This window comes from Orcinus orca, chromosome 21 (assembly GCF_937001465.1).
Source record: "Orcinus orca chromosome 21, mOrcOrc1.1, whole genome shotgun sequence".
Classification (NCBI taxonomy): Eukaryota; Metazoa; Chordata; class Mammalia; order Artiodactyla; family Delphinidae; genus Orcinus; species Orcinus orca.
In genome coordinates, this window is record NC_064579.1 from 22,815,415 (window position 1) to 22,830,051 (window position 14,637).

The window sequence follows — 14,637 nt, forward strand, 5'->3', positions numbered from 1 at the left end:
TTTAGTTGTTTTTCTAGGGTTTTATCTTGTTCCTTCATCTGGTACCTAGCCCTGTGCCTTTTCATCTTGTCTATCTTTCTGTGGGTGTGGTTTTTGTTACATAGGCTGCAGGATTGTCATTCTTCTTGCTTTTGCTGTCTGCCCTCTGGTGGATGAGGCTATCTAACAGGCTTGTGCAAGTTCCTGATGGGAGGGACTGGTGGTGGGCAGAGCTGAGTGTTGCTCTGGTGGGCAGAGCTCAGTAAAACTTTAATCCACTTGTCTGCTGATGGGTGGAGCTGGGTTCCCTCCTTGTTGGTTGTTTGGCCTGAGGCGACCCAACACTGGAGCCTACCCGGCTCTCTGGTGGGGCCAATGGCAGACTCTGGGAGGGCTCACACCAAGGAGCACATCCCAGTACTTCTGCTGCCAGTGTCTTTGTCCTCACAGTGAGCCACAGTCACTCCCCGCCTCTGTAGGAGACCCTCCAACACTAGCAGGTAGGTTTGCTTCAGTCTCCTATGGGGTCACTGCTCCTTCCCCTGGGTCCCGATGTGCACACTACTTTGTGTGTGCCCTCCAAGAGTGGAGTCTCTGTTTCCCCCAGTCCTATCAAAGTCCTGCAATCAAATCCCACTAGCCTTCAAAGTCTGATTCTCTAGGAATTCCTCCTCCCATTGCCAGACCACCAGGTTGGAAAGCCTGACGTGAGGCTCAGAACCTTCACTCCAGTGGGTGGACTTCTGTGGTATAAGTGTTCTCCAGCTTGTGAGTCATCCACCCAGTGGTTATGGGATTTGATTTGATTGTGATTGCAGCCCTCCTTCCATCTCATTGCAACTTCTCCTTTGTCTTTGGATGTGGGGTATCTTTTTTGTTGAGTTCCAGTGCCTTCCTACTGATGACTGTTCAGCAGTTAGTTGTGATTCCGGTGCTCTCGCAAGAGGGAGTGAGCACATGTCCTGCTACTCTGCCATCTTGAACCAATCTCCTCAAGGACCTTCTTGATGTACACATTCTATAAGCTTTAGCACCTATGCAGATTTGTGTAACCATTATCACTATCAGGATAGAGTCAGATATAGAACAGTTTCATCACCCCAAAAAACTCCTTCACACTGCTCCTCACACACCCTTAATCCCTGGAAACAACCAATATGTTCCTTGTTCCTCTCATTCTGTCTTTTCCAGAATGCCATATAAATGAAATCACACAGTATGTAACCTTTTGAGACTGGCTTCTTTCACTGAGCATAATGCTACTGAAATTCATCTATGTTGTATGCTGGGTCATATGATAAGGGTATAAAAACCTTCATAAAAAACCACCAAACTATTTTCTAGATTGGCTATACAATTTTGCAATGCAACCAACAATGTAGTTCTAGGAACTTTTTTTGTGGATTTCTTGGGATTTCCTACATGGTCGATGATGTTGTCTGCAAATTGGAACAGTTTTATTACAACTTTTAAGTGTTTAGTTCTTTTTTGTTTTTTTTAAGAAATTTTTTTTAAGGAATTCCAAATTGATGCTGAACAGGAATGGTGAAAGTGGCCATCCTTGCCTTGTTCCCAGACCTAAGGGGAAAGTATTCAGTTTCTCTATTAAGAATGATGTTAGTGCAGAGTTTTGTTCTTTATCATGTTAAGATAGCTGCCTGATACTCCTAGATTAAGAGTTTTTATCGGGAATAGATATTGAATTTCATCAATTGCTTTTTCTGAATTAAGTGATAACATCATGTGATTTTTCTTGTTTAGTCTTTCAGTATGGTGTATTACACTGATTGATTTTCAAATGCCTTGCATTCCAGGGCTATTCCCCACCTGGTCGTGGTTTATTGTTTTTATAAATTGCTGGATTCAATTTGCTAATATTTTGTGGAGGATTTTTCCATCTATGTTTATGAGGGACATTGGTCTGTAGTTTTCTTTTATTATACTATCTTTGTCCAGTTTTGGCATAAAGATAATGCTGGTTTCAAAAAATGAGTTGTGTCACCTCCTCCTCTATTTTTGGGAAAAGACTATGTAGAATTGGTGGTATTTTCCCATAAATTGTTTGGTAGAATTCTTCAGAGTTCTATCTGGACCTGTCTTTGGGTTTTGGTTTGCAGGGGAGGGTAAATTTTAACCATAAATTAAATGTATTTAAAGGATACAGGATCATTCAAGTAATTTATTTCTTCCTGGGTGAGTTCTGATTTGTCCTAAAAGAAACAACATTTCTTTCCATTTCATCTAAATTGTTGAATTTATGTGCATAGAGCTGTTTGTAGTACTTGCTTCTCATACCTTCGATGTCTGGGGGATCTGCAGTGATATATCCTCTTTCACTCCTAATATTGACAATTTGTGGCTTCTAATTTGCTTGTCCATCTGGCTAGAGGTTTATCAGTTTTACTGCTATTTTTAAAGAACCAGCTTTTGACGTCACTGGTTTTCTCCATTCGTTTTGTTTTCAAATTCATTGGTATCTACTCTTTATCATGTCTTTCCTTCTTCTTTAGATTTATTTTGCTCTTCTTTTTCTAGTTCCTTTACGTGAAAGCTTAGATTGTTCATTACAGATCTTTTTTTCTTTTTGAACATGAGCATTTAGCCTTTATATTTCCTGCTGAGCCCGGCTTTGTCTTCTTCACATGAATTGTGATACGTTGTATTTTCATTTTTATTCACCTCAAAATACCTTCAACTTTCCCTGACACTTCCTCTTTGGTCTACGGATTACTTAGAAGCACATTGTTTAATTTCCTAGTATTTGGAGATTTATTGTTATTGATTTCTGTTAAATCAATAAATTTATTTAAATTTAAAATAAATTTAAATCAATATTGATTTCTGTTATTGATTTCTTGTTAAATTCCACTATGATAAAATAACATACCTTGAATTATTTCAATTCTTGTAATTGCTTTTAGGTTTCCTTTATGTCTCAGGATATCTGCTATCTTTGTGAATGTTCTCTGAGGATTTGAAAGGAACGGATATTTTGCTATTTGGAGGAAGAACTTTTCATAAATGTCAGTTAGATCTAGTTGCTTGATGGTATTGTTCAATTTTTCTATATCCTTACTGCTTTTCTACCTTTTTCTATCAATTACTGACAGAGTGGTTGAATTCCCAACTATAATCATCCATTTCTCCTTTTAGTTCTATTTGAAGCTCTGTTGTTAGGCACATACATGTTTAACATACTCTTTATTTTTAAAAAATATTATTTTGATAAGAACTGTTTAAAATGAGATCATCCTCTTAACAAATTTTAAAGTGTACGATAGAGTATTATTATCTATAGGCACAAAGATGTACATCAAATCTCTAGAATTTACTCATCTTGCATTACTGAAATTTTGCACACCCATTTCCTCATTCCTCCAGCCCCTGGCAACCACTGTTCTGTTGTTTGCCTCCATAACTTTGACTATTTTAAATTATTCATATAAGTGAAATCCTGCAGTATTCATCCTTCTGTGACTGGTTTAGTTATTCAGTTACTAGTTTGTTTCTTTGTTTGCTATTAAGTTACAGGAGTTCCTTACATATTTTGGAAATTAACTCCTTATCAGACACGTATGTGGTTTACAAATATTTTCTTCAGTTCTGTGGTTGCCTTTTTACTCTGTTGATTGTTTCTTTCGCTGTGCAGAAGCTTTTTAGTCTGGTGTAGTCCTACTTGTGTAATTTCGCTTCTGTTGTCTGTGCTTTGGGTGTCATTTCCAATGATAATCACTGAAATCATTCAATGACTATCATTGCCAAGACCAATGTCATAAAGCTTTGCCTCTGTTTTCTTCTAAGAGTTTTGTAGTTTCAGGTCTTATATTTAAGCCTTTATTCCAATTTGAGTTGATTTTTCTGTATAGTGTAAGAGATAAATATTGGGGAATTTACCCAGTTACTTTTATGTAATGTTCTTTATCCTCAGTAATTTTCTTTGCTCTAAAGTCTACTTTTTCTGACATTGATATGTCCACTCCAGCTTTCTCTTTTTTTCCAGCCCTGATTAATCCCTTCTATGTAATATTAGCTTCCCTTTATTTATTTATTTGTTTGTTTTTTATTTGCATGGCATATTTTTTACCTTTTAACCTACTCATATCATTATATTTAAAATGTATTACTTGTAGGCAACATATCCTTTGGTCCTTTTTAAAAAATCCATTCTAACCATCTCTGTTATTCATTTGGTATGTTCATTTATATTTGGTGTAGTTATTTATATGTTGGAATTTAGAGCTACCATTTTATTATTTGTTTTATGTTTCTACTCTCATTCTGTTCCTCTGTTTTCCTTTCCTATTTTCATTTGGACTATCTGAATGCTTTTAGTAATATTTATTTATATAAATGGTATAATTATTCTATTTTATCTATTGAGTTTTTACTATATTTCTTTGTACAGTGCTTTTAGTTATTGTTCTAAGCATTTCAGCATACATATTTAACTTCACAGTCTACTTAGACTTAATATTTTACTGCTCCAAGTGACCAACCTTACCACCACATTGGTTTCTTTACCCTCCTCTCTTTATGCCATATGTATTACATGTATATACACTGAAAACTCCATCAATGCTATACCTGTTTTCCATCATCATACATATTTTAAAGAACTTAAGAGAAGAATGGTTAATTACATTTACCCAGATATTTACCATTATTGCTTTTCTTTCCTTCCTGACGTCCCAAGTTTTCCTCTGGTATTATTTTCTGTCCTTCAACATTTCTTTTAGAGCAGCCCTTCTGGAAGTGAATATTTTTGTTTTCTTTTATCTGAAAATGTCATTATTTCACCTTCTTATCTGAAGGATATATTCACTGGATATTTTAAAAATACTTCATTCTGGGCTTTGTGGTTTCTAATGACAAATCTGCAGTCTTTTCTACTTGTTGTTCTATTATACGTTGTTCTTCTCTAAATGCTTTTAAGATTTTTCTCTTTTTAGTTTTCAGGAGTTTACAAGGTATCTGAGCATAGATTTCTTTCCATTTATCTTGATTAGGATTTGCTGGGCTTCTTGAATCTGAAAGTTTATGTCTTTTACCAAATTTAGGAACTTTCTGGTCATTATTTCTTCAAACATTTTTTCAAATCACACTAGAACTTTAATGACACAAATGTTAGACATCTTTGGTATTGACCCACACACCGTGAGGCTCTGGGTTTTTGTTTTTGTTTTTTTTCTATCTTTTATTCTCTGTTGTTGAGATTGGATAATTTCTATTGATCTATCTCCAAGTCCATTGACTTTTCTATTATCTCCATTCAGTTACTGAGCCCATCCGTAAATGTTTAATTTGGGTTATTACATATTTCAGTTCAAAAATCCTACCTTGGTTCTACATTATACCCTCTATTCCTTTCCTCTCTACTTTCCCATTCTTTTCAAGAGTGTTTATCCACATTTCTTGGACCATAATTATAGTCGTTGATTTAAAGCCTGTCTAATAAATCCAGCATGTGACACCTCAGCACTGGCAACTGTTGACTACCTGTCCCCATACAAATTGAGGTTACCCTCCTCCTTCATAAGCTGAGGAATTTTGAGTAACATTAATCATTGTGTCATGAAACTCTGATTCTTTAAATCCTAAGGAAGATGCTGATTTTTTTTTTTTCCCTTTTAAGAAGGTGATCCATTTGGTTACGTTCCAACTGCCGTTTCCAAATCACCTCCTGTCAGGTGAGATGTGAATGTCAGTGCGCTCAAAGCTTGTGCAATGCTATCTAGATCGGTCCCATGTGTGTGCCATCCAGTGGTCGGTCTGAGACCCCTGTGGTGGTCAAGTTCGCATTTCAGCTCTCAAAGCGTCTGGAATGCTGCTTAGGGTCAGATGCACACCCGCACAGCTCCGAGGCGAGCCGCAGTTCATACAGTATTTTACGTGGCAGCTCTCCCGAGCTCCCTCCTCTGTGTGATTGTCCCAACACTTTCCGGTTCCCTGGGGCCCCCTTTCATGGCCCTTCTGCCAGAGCCTGGGGCTTCCGTTTCCTTGCTCAGCTGCGTACTTTCAGCAACTGTGTCTCAGTCTGGTGCCAAGTGGTGGGAGGACAGAGAGAGGAAGAAAGCAGTAGGAATTCACCCCACACTCCTGGGACTACAGTTCCTCTCATCAGAGAGAGGGATTCCCCTACCTGCACAGTCTTAGATGGCTGTCCAGCACCTCCTGCTGCTGCCTCTGCAGGACTGACTGCAGGTTGGACGGGAGAGAATGAAAAAAGAGGAAAAACTCACTCTGAACATAGGAGTCCGTTCTCCTGGTCCTCAGGCCGGAAAGTGAGGACTTTGATCCTGAAGATCTTTTGTGCATATCAGTGTGTCCTACTGGGCTCTGGGCTACCTCTATGCCACGTGATACTAGAGAGGGGGACACAGGAAACTCACGACCAGTTTGGTGGTACTTCTAATTCTCATCTCCTTCCCCAAGCGGCCCTGCTACCATGTACTTTTCAGAGTCCTAAGAGCTGCTCCACGTCCTCTGTCCAGGGCTCCTGCTACAGTCAGTGGGAAAGCCAGGGTGGAGGGTACTTATCCCACCCTGCTCAGAAGTGGACTCTTCTTTGTGTTGTAATTACTTTTCATTGTTTAAATAACGATAATAAATAAATGATAAATACGCGCTGTTAATAATAGAAGCAAATACGTTAACGTTGGTCTTTGTTATCCTTTTACAGGGACTTTCTTTTATTTTAGGATGTATTTAATTGAGTTCTTTGAAAAAAGTTCAGCCTCAGAAAGGTATCCTTTCAGTGCATCTATTTGCCAACATACCAAACAACTCCCCCTGCCCACCTCTGTGAAAACAGCAGACAGACATGTTAACTAGAATTTACCTCCTTCTTTTGGTCCTGGCCTCTTTGGCATAACATTTGCTTTAGACTCACTAATGAGCAGCTGAAGTGACCGACGTGGGTGCTGTCCTCTCATTCGCCAAGGCCATGCTCTGGCACGAGGACTAATGAGCTTTGTTATCAGTGTCAGAGGGACCAGGAGAAATGAGGCATGCACGCTACCCACACACCAGATCATTAGCAACAGATGTAATTACTGCCTGCCCTGCTTCCCTCTCTGACCCTCCCTCTTTCATCTACGCCTCCCAGAGAGAAGCAATGGGTGCTTCAAAGACTCCCCCCGCAGCCTTGGCCGAGGCCATTACAACTGAGACACACTGAGATTTTTACTCAAGTACGTCCAGTCCTCCTACTTGTACTTCACACTGTTGGCACTTGTGGTCCCCAGGGGCGTGTCCCTCAAATTGGTTCATATCTGAGCCTGAGTAGCTTCTGTCCTCTATCCACTCACAAAACTGCACCAAAAGCAAAACTCTCAAACGTTACCTCCCAACAATTATACCCCCAGCCATAAATAACTTGACCCTAAAGTCTAATGGCCTCCTCACCGGGGGATGCCACCAGATGGTTCCATTAAAAAGAGCTCTATGAAGGCAGTGTTCACATCACACGTCAGATTGTGCCTATCACACAGTATGATGTAGCTACGGCAGTTTCGTCATAACGGGACCGCCAAAGGCACCGTTGAACAGGAATTGTTAGTGGATCGCATGGTGAGCGGGCAAAGTATATGTACAATCTACTCTATTCCTGAGTGGAAGCTCAAAGTCCCATCTGCAGCATGAGTACATTTGTTGGACAAGGTTTATGAAGAGGGGATAGACTTTCCTGCTCGGCCCAAATGAGGATTTTAATTCTGGCTACTGGCAGCGGCGCATGGGTGGGGAAAATGAGGAAAGAAGGAAGGGCCACTCAGTTCAAACTGCTTTACGTGGAGGCCCCCATGTTGCGAGTGGGGAGTCACCACATCTTCCTTAAGCGTATGCGGTGACTGCCCTTCCTTCTGCGTGATCCCCCCGTGACCCTTGAAGGGCAGACTCAGGTGAGGTGGGGGACGATGATGTGACCTGGGGTGGGGAATGGGGCCCCGGGGTGTCCCCTCAGTGAGTGACATGCTGTGCCTGGCGGGCCCTGAGCAGTGGGACGCCCAGAGGAGCTCCCCCAGCCACCTGAGAAAGCACAGCTCCCACTGTCCACCCCGGGCCTGGGAATCGTCGCAACGGAGTTATCAGTGTGGACACCTCTGAGAGGTATTCAGAGCACGAAGGCCACTGACAACGTCTAAAATGCGACCTTCAACACCATCGTTTACTGAAACAATGAGAAATTATAAAGTGAGTAGAATCTGATTTCTAAGTCAAACTCAGGATAGAAAATTCAACTGGAACTACACACACACACACACACACACACACACACACACACACACACACACACACAGAGTTATAGAGAGAGAACGAGAGAGCTGGCAAGGATGTATAAAGTATTTTCTCATATCTGCGCAAAGAGCAGCGTGCATAGTCTATATAGAGATGGGAATGGGTGACTGATGAGCTCTTTCCTAAGGTTTATTTAAATCTGTAGCCCTAGATCAATAGTTTCCATAACACCAGGGATGTATATTTACCATCTAAAAACTGCAAAGCCTGCAAATCATAACACCAGAGTCAATATACCAGGAATAAGTACAAATCAAACTCCTTTTTAAGAGTTAAGTGTTTCTGAACTATTGATATAACATAATTCTAAATTTATAAAATTTATCAGCAAAAGTTATCTGTATGCTCCTTTACAAAAAAGAATCATGGGACATTTTTTTCTTCCACATTTTAACTTTTCTTCTTTTCCTTGCTGATACAATCACTGCCATACCAAGTTTTCAAATTTTTATCGTCCTTTTGTTTTTCTGCTAATGTCTTTTTCAAGTACCACAAACACTGATGAAAGAGACTGTTCTCTTAATAATCTGTTCAGATTAGTAAATGTTTGTTAATTTTTAAAAATCAGCATGTCTACCACATTCATATTTTTAAATAAGGGAGTCAATTCTTATAGGAATAACAAAACTGTCCTCTTTAAAGTTCCACACCCCAGAAAATGCTTGTTTTAAGACCAAACAACTGATGAAGACACCATTCCCACTGTGATACTATATACTATTACTTTATGTTAGAAGCTAACATATTCTTGCTGCTATAGCGTAAAGATGTGTGTACTTTTGCAAGTATTTAAAATTTCACGTTCTTGTATTATACTATTTACCTTTTATCCCTTCCTGCCCCCACCAACCCAAACTAGTCTTAAGAAAGAAAGAAAGAAAAACTCCCTGGCAACAAAGCTCCTTTTGATCGATCAGCTTTGGGGCACAAAGCGGTCCGGAAAAAGTGTTAGTCTTTTCAGCACTGGGCTTGCAGCAGTGGAAGTGCCTGGATTTCTGTCTCCCGAGCTGTCCTGGGTTGGTCACCTGGGAGCTGGGTGGTCCAGACGGCTGAACCAGTACTTTCCAAATTCTGGCCCTACCTCTGTGCTTGACCGGACAATGATGTCACCAGTTCACAATAAAAAGAAGGAAAAATTAGGACGCCGTGGAAAATTGTTCATTGAAAGCTGCCTTTTACCATGCTGTTCTTTCCTCTTGTTTGCGTGTGTGTGTTCGTGTGTATATGTATGTGTGAGATGTCCTCGCTTTTCATGTTAAATGTCCTCTCTTTTATGATGATAATAGATGATATTTTTTTTAAAAAGTACTTTCTTGCCAGAACTAAAAGTTAGTGATCTTAAGTTGGTCTACACAAATCTCACTGAAATGCTTTTGGTCTCTGTGAGAACCGTCAGATTAGATTTCAGATTGACGGGAGGAAGGACATAGATTAAGTTGACAGTCCTAAATTGACAGCCCTAACACACAGCCTGCAGCCATCCCACACCCCATTTGTGAGGCCCGGGACTTTGAAAGCAAAGTGTTACGGATGCTGATATCTTCTTGAGTCATAAAAGGCATGATTTTCAGCTACTTAATCAGCAGGTACTAATCAATAGTTTTTTACTAGATCGCCTCATTGTTTTCCCTTAAGCTTTGTCTTCTTCATTTTGTCTTTCTCTGCTTTTAAAAAACTGGACTTTCATCTTTCAGTTTCCAAGATTAACATTTCTAAGTCACCAGTGTGTAAGTTTTAATGTTCTCTACTTTTTTAGCACTCTATATTTCATAATCCAGAGCTGTTGATGTTTTGAATCCAATACAGGACTCTCACTACTTTGCTTCTTAGTATCACCGTTTTCACTACGTCCTAGAAGCCAACTATGTCTGACTTGAGAAAACTGAAACAAAACCAGCAAGACAATTGGAGCATAGGGCAATCAGCAAGTTATCTAAGTGAGGTACACCTTGGGCCCCACATATACAACTGTCAAGCTATGGTCAACCCCCTCCGTGGCCAGTGTATGTTCCAGTGTCTTTCCCACCGTCCTTCATTCATCCTTAAGGACAACCAAATACTATCATGTTCCCCTTTCCTCCTCTTGCACTGTTTACACTTTTCTGATAATGGCACGCACTATAAGCTTTTTCACTTGTGTGCACACACCCCAATCATCTTTAACCACTTTCCTCTCACTTCTAATGCCCACCTAGTACTTCAGAAGTTTTCTCCCTTCCCTCCTCCTATTAATAACAATATCTACACTTTATTGAGTGCCTGTATGTACCAAGCATTATCAAGGGGGCTGTAATATGCCATTTCATTTATTTGTCACAAGAACCTTATGAAATAAATACTATTATCTCCATGTTATACATGAAATCCAGGAGAGTTAGGGTCCCAGTCAATAAACAGGTTTAATAACAGATGATCATAATAACTATGATATTGATAGAGTTATATCAAGGGCAAAGGAAAAGGTTTTAAGCAAAATTTGACAAAGGAACAATATGCTTCTTCTTCTTTTTTTTTTTTTTTTGGTACACGGGCCTCTCACTGTTGTGGCCTCTCCCGTTGCGGAGCACAGGCTCCGGACGCGCAGGCTCAGCAGCCATGGCTCACGGGCCCAGCCGCTCCGCGGCACGTGGGATCTTCCCGGACCGGGGCACGAACCCGCGTCCCCTGCATTGGCAGGCAGACTCTCAACCACTGCACCACCAGGGAAGCCCAACAATATGCTTCTTTTAATAGGTCTCAAAAGTACTTAGATTAAGCTGCAATTTCCACACCTGTCCTAGGTCAGTCCCTCGAATTATAAACTTATTTATGCATTCACACCGAAGATGGCTAACAACTTTTTTTTTTTTTTTTTGCTAACAACTATTTTTAATTCTATGTTTCTGTTTTAGTGTCTTCTATTCTCCACAGCCATCTGTAGTCCTTTTATTCCATGAACTGAATTGTGTGGTTTGGCCTGAGTACATAACCACCGCTGAGCCCAGCTTCTGGAGAAAGCGAATTCTTGGAAGGGTGCAGCATGATGAAATGGCAGGTCTCTGATGGGCTCGGGAGACCCATCAGTCCGTCAGTCAAATGCAGAAGAGCTGACTTACATGACTGTGGCTCATCCCAGCCTTGGCTTTTCAGTTCCAAACAGCTGACTTATCAATTTCTCTAGGGAAATCAGTCATGTGTAAACCATCAAAAGGAAATCTGGATTCTAAATTCACATCTTGGGTCTGAGTTTCCTTTGGCTGCTTCTAGAAAGGAGTGCTTGCCAGGGCTCCAGCCTTTACCTTCCTCTCTGCCCTGCTAAATCCCCATCAGAGGCACTCCCATCCACCATCCCGGTTGTAACGCTCAGCTCTATAGACGTGATGGGGGCCAACTCTCCCTCTCTGGTCCTGAAACTCTCCCCGACCTCCCGACTCATCTCTCTCTCCTCTGTCCTTAACAGACAACTCCATCTGCATGTCCCCAGTGCCTCAAACTCAACATGTCCAAAACAGAATTTGTGATCTTTCCCATAAATCCTGCTACCTCTGGTATCTCCTAGTCTGGATTATAGCACCATCATCGAGGTAGACACACCGTGAATGGAAGATTCCTGTTTTCTCTTCATTGACCATCTGCCCTATTCCGTTGTACAAAGAGTCAATAAAGCCAGTCTACTCACTGTCTGGATGTCTCTAAATCTGTTCCTTCTCTTCTGCTTTGTTGTTAGCCAGATTTCTGCCTTGTTGGACCACCAGAAAATCCTCCTGCTTGTTTCTTCCACCCGCTCTAAGCATGACTACCAGAATACTCTTCCTGTCTGATACTCCTGTATTTATCTAATATGCTTGGTTTCATCCACTTGAACATAGGGATGTAATCAATATCAAATACTCTAAATACGTTGATATCAATGACATCCCTAACTTCAAGTAGATAAAACCAAAGATGTTACATAAACACAACCGATAAAATTTTCTTATCATATCAGAAAGATATCCCTCTAGAATAACATACCAGAGTTGAAGAACAAATCGTTTTTCTCTTATCCCAGCAGGAAAAATATCTCAGGAAGGCTAGAAGAATTTGGTTACAGGAGCAATTAAATGCCAACAGGAAATAAAGAGCACTGGCATTTACTGAGCAGTTACTACATGGCAGGTACTATATATCAGGTACTTTATGCAGGTAACCGTAATCAATACAACCCTGAGGGATAATCCTCATTTAAAGAACTAAAATTAAGTACTCTGTTCTATGTCTCCTAGTAAGTAAGTGGTACACCCAGGATTTAAATGGGGTTCTGATCAGTATTCCAAACCTCTACACTCATCACCACCCCACATCCCGTCTTACCAAGAAAATGCTGAAGCTTACAGGAGCAATGAGTGACTAAAAGATTCACATACACGGTATAACTGTTTACATTTAATTCAACCACAATACTTCCTTTCTTGCTGACATTTCAAATTTCAAGAACATAAGATTTGTATGTTGATTGAAGGAGGAACTAGGTAGAGATGAGAAACTATTTGATGATAAGGAAATTCAACTGGCAGAATAGGTAAGATTTCAGAGATCCCTTCCATTTCCTGTGTCTGAGGTCAAGAGTCACTTTTCCACATAAAAACCCACCATTTTTTTTTTAGCAGCCTGATAAGATATATGTATCAGCACCTATTTTATACTTAGCACTAGGTGAGGTGCCATGAGGAACAAAAGGAAAATGAAGACATGGTGCTGCCCACCTCCAAGTAAATGATCAACTCAGGGATGCCAAGATAAACGTGCAGTAATTGATAAAGTCAGCAACTGCTATTCCAGTACATGACGCTATATATTACATACAACTTTACCATGTAGTCAATCTAAACAATAATAGTTCCAAATATAAAAGGATTTGACATATTAAAACCACACAAAGGGGTACATTACACCATAATAAAGGAGATTCTACATCATAAAGACCTGAAAAGTAGTCCTTTCTAAGCATGACATATGAATATTAATTAATAATCCATCTGAAGAACTGATGTGACTTGAAAAGTTTATTCCCTAAAGCAGATACTCTCCCTTGCGTAATTTCCAGGGCTGTTAACTCAACTAGAAAACCCTCTCTTCTTGAATGGAGGAGAAGTACATTTCATACTAGTTGCTGTTTCAATTATTAACATGCTGAATTAGCATGCTGTGAATTGCTAAGGTTTTATTTTTATCATATTAGAAAGAATACAACATTTCTAAATGAAATCAACATGTAACACTGAGTTCCCTATTACAAGAAGTTGTGCCTCTTTTAACGATTACTTTAATAGCACTTGATTAATGAAGTTAAGGGTTATACAAATGAAACTTTTTGATGTCATAATAAAGTCCATGAGAACAGAGACAACATTTTTTTTCAATTGGGGATAAGAGTTATTACTCTCCTCATGTTTCCATCTGAAAGAACTTCCTTTAGAATAAAGAGCCGGGTGTGTACATGGGTCCCCTTCACTCCCACCCCTGGGAGGCAGTGACTTTTGTGACTGGGGGGGTCAAGGGAGAAGGATCAACTTAGAAAGGATAAGTGACCAAAAGTCACACTAAAGGAATGTAGAACAATTAGGATTTTGTCTAATTCCACAGCCTTAAGACTTCTGATAGTCTACCTTCCAGAGCCCCTAATTTTATTCTCCTTCTTTTAAAGTTTTGCTTTTCCTGCAAAAACTTTTGTTTCCACTGCTCAATAAACCCCATTTTCTAAATATGGTGGGCTTGTGATAAAGGGTGAATTTTTAAAGAAAAGTATTTTTTAATCTCTTAAATCCCTCAAATTATTTCCCCTCTAGATGTGCCCAAAGGGTCATATTTTTGAAAACTTTACAAACCATCAGTAGTATCAATCACATGTCACTTTTGAGCAAAGCCCTTTGCTAAGCAACTAGCTTCATTTGATAATATTAGTGATGCAAGGGAGGCCCTGCAATACTGTATCTACCATTAATCTCTAAGCATCAGACTTCGCATCCATCAGAAGTCATTTACTGTGGAGCCTGTCACAGGATGTAATGACTCACGCTAGTTGGAACTTGCCATTCCTCCCCTTCAAGAGGGCTTCCAAACTCGTAAAAAGCTTGTGAAATAGTAAATTAAACGGCAACTTTCTTGACTTTTCGTTTCATCTTTAAGATGTTAATTTTGCATGTAAAATACTCTAAAGTGACTTAATAATGAAGATTTTGCAATATCATAATCTGACCCACAGAGACACACTAAATCCCCGAAATAAAAGAGATTCGAATTTTACTACTTGATGAAGGGAAACAAATTAGCATGGAATCGCACGAAAGAAAGATGCCTTCTCATAAGGGTGAATAAATATGATTTCCAAGTTTTAAAGTAAGG

The 14,637-nt window shown here is 39.8% G+C and overlaps 1 protein-coding gene across 7 annotated transcripts in view; it reads right to left on the reverse strand.

Moving 5' to 3' along the window:
* Positions 1-14,637, reverse strand: part of STOX2 (storkhead box 2) — a 157,147-nt gene that overhangs the window by 47,141 nt on the left and 95,369 nt on the right. Inside the window, exon 2 of one of the 7 annotated variants that reach the window (XM_049704308.1) lies at positions 4,638-4,725. The exons of the other annotated variants lie outside the window; for them this stretch is intronic. The gene's annotated coding sequence lies outside the window, so the exon portion shown is untranslated. The remainder of the gene's footprint in view (positions 1-4,637; positions 4,726-14,637) is intronic. 7 annotated transcript variants of the gene reach the window in all.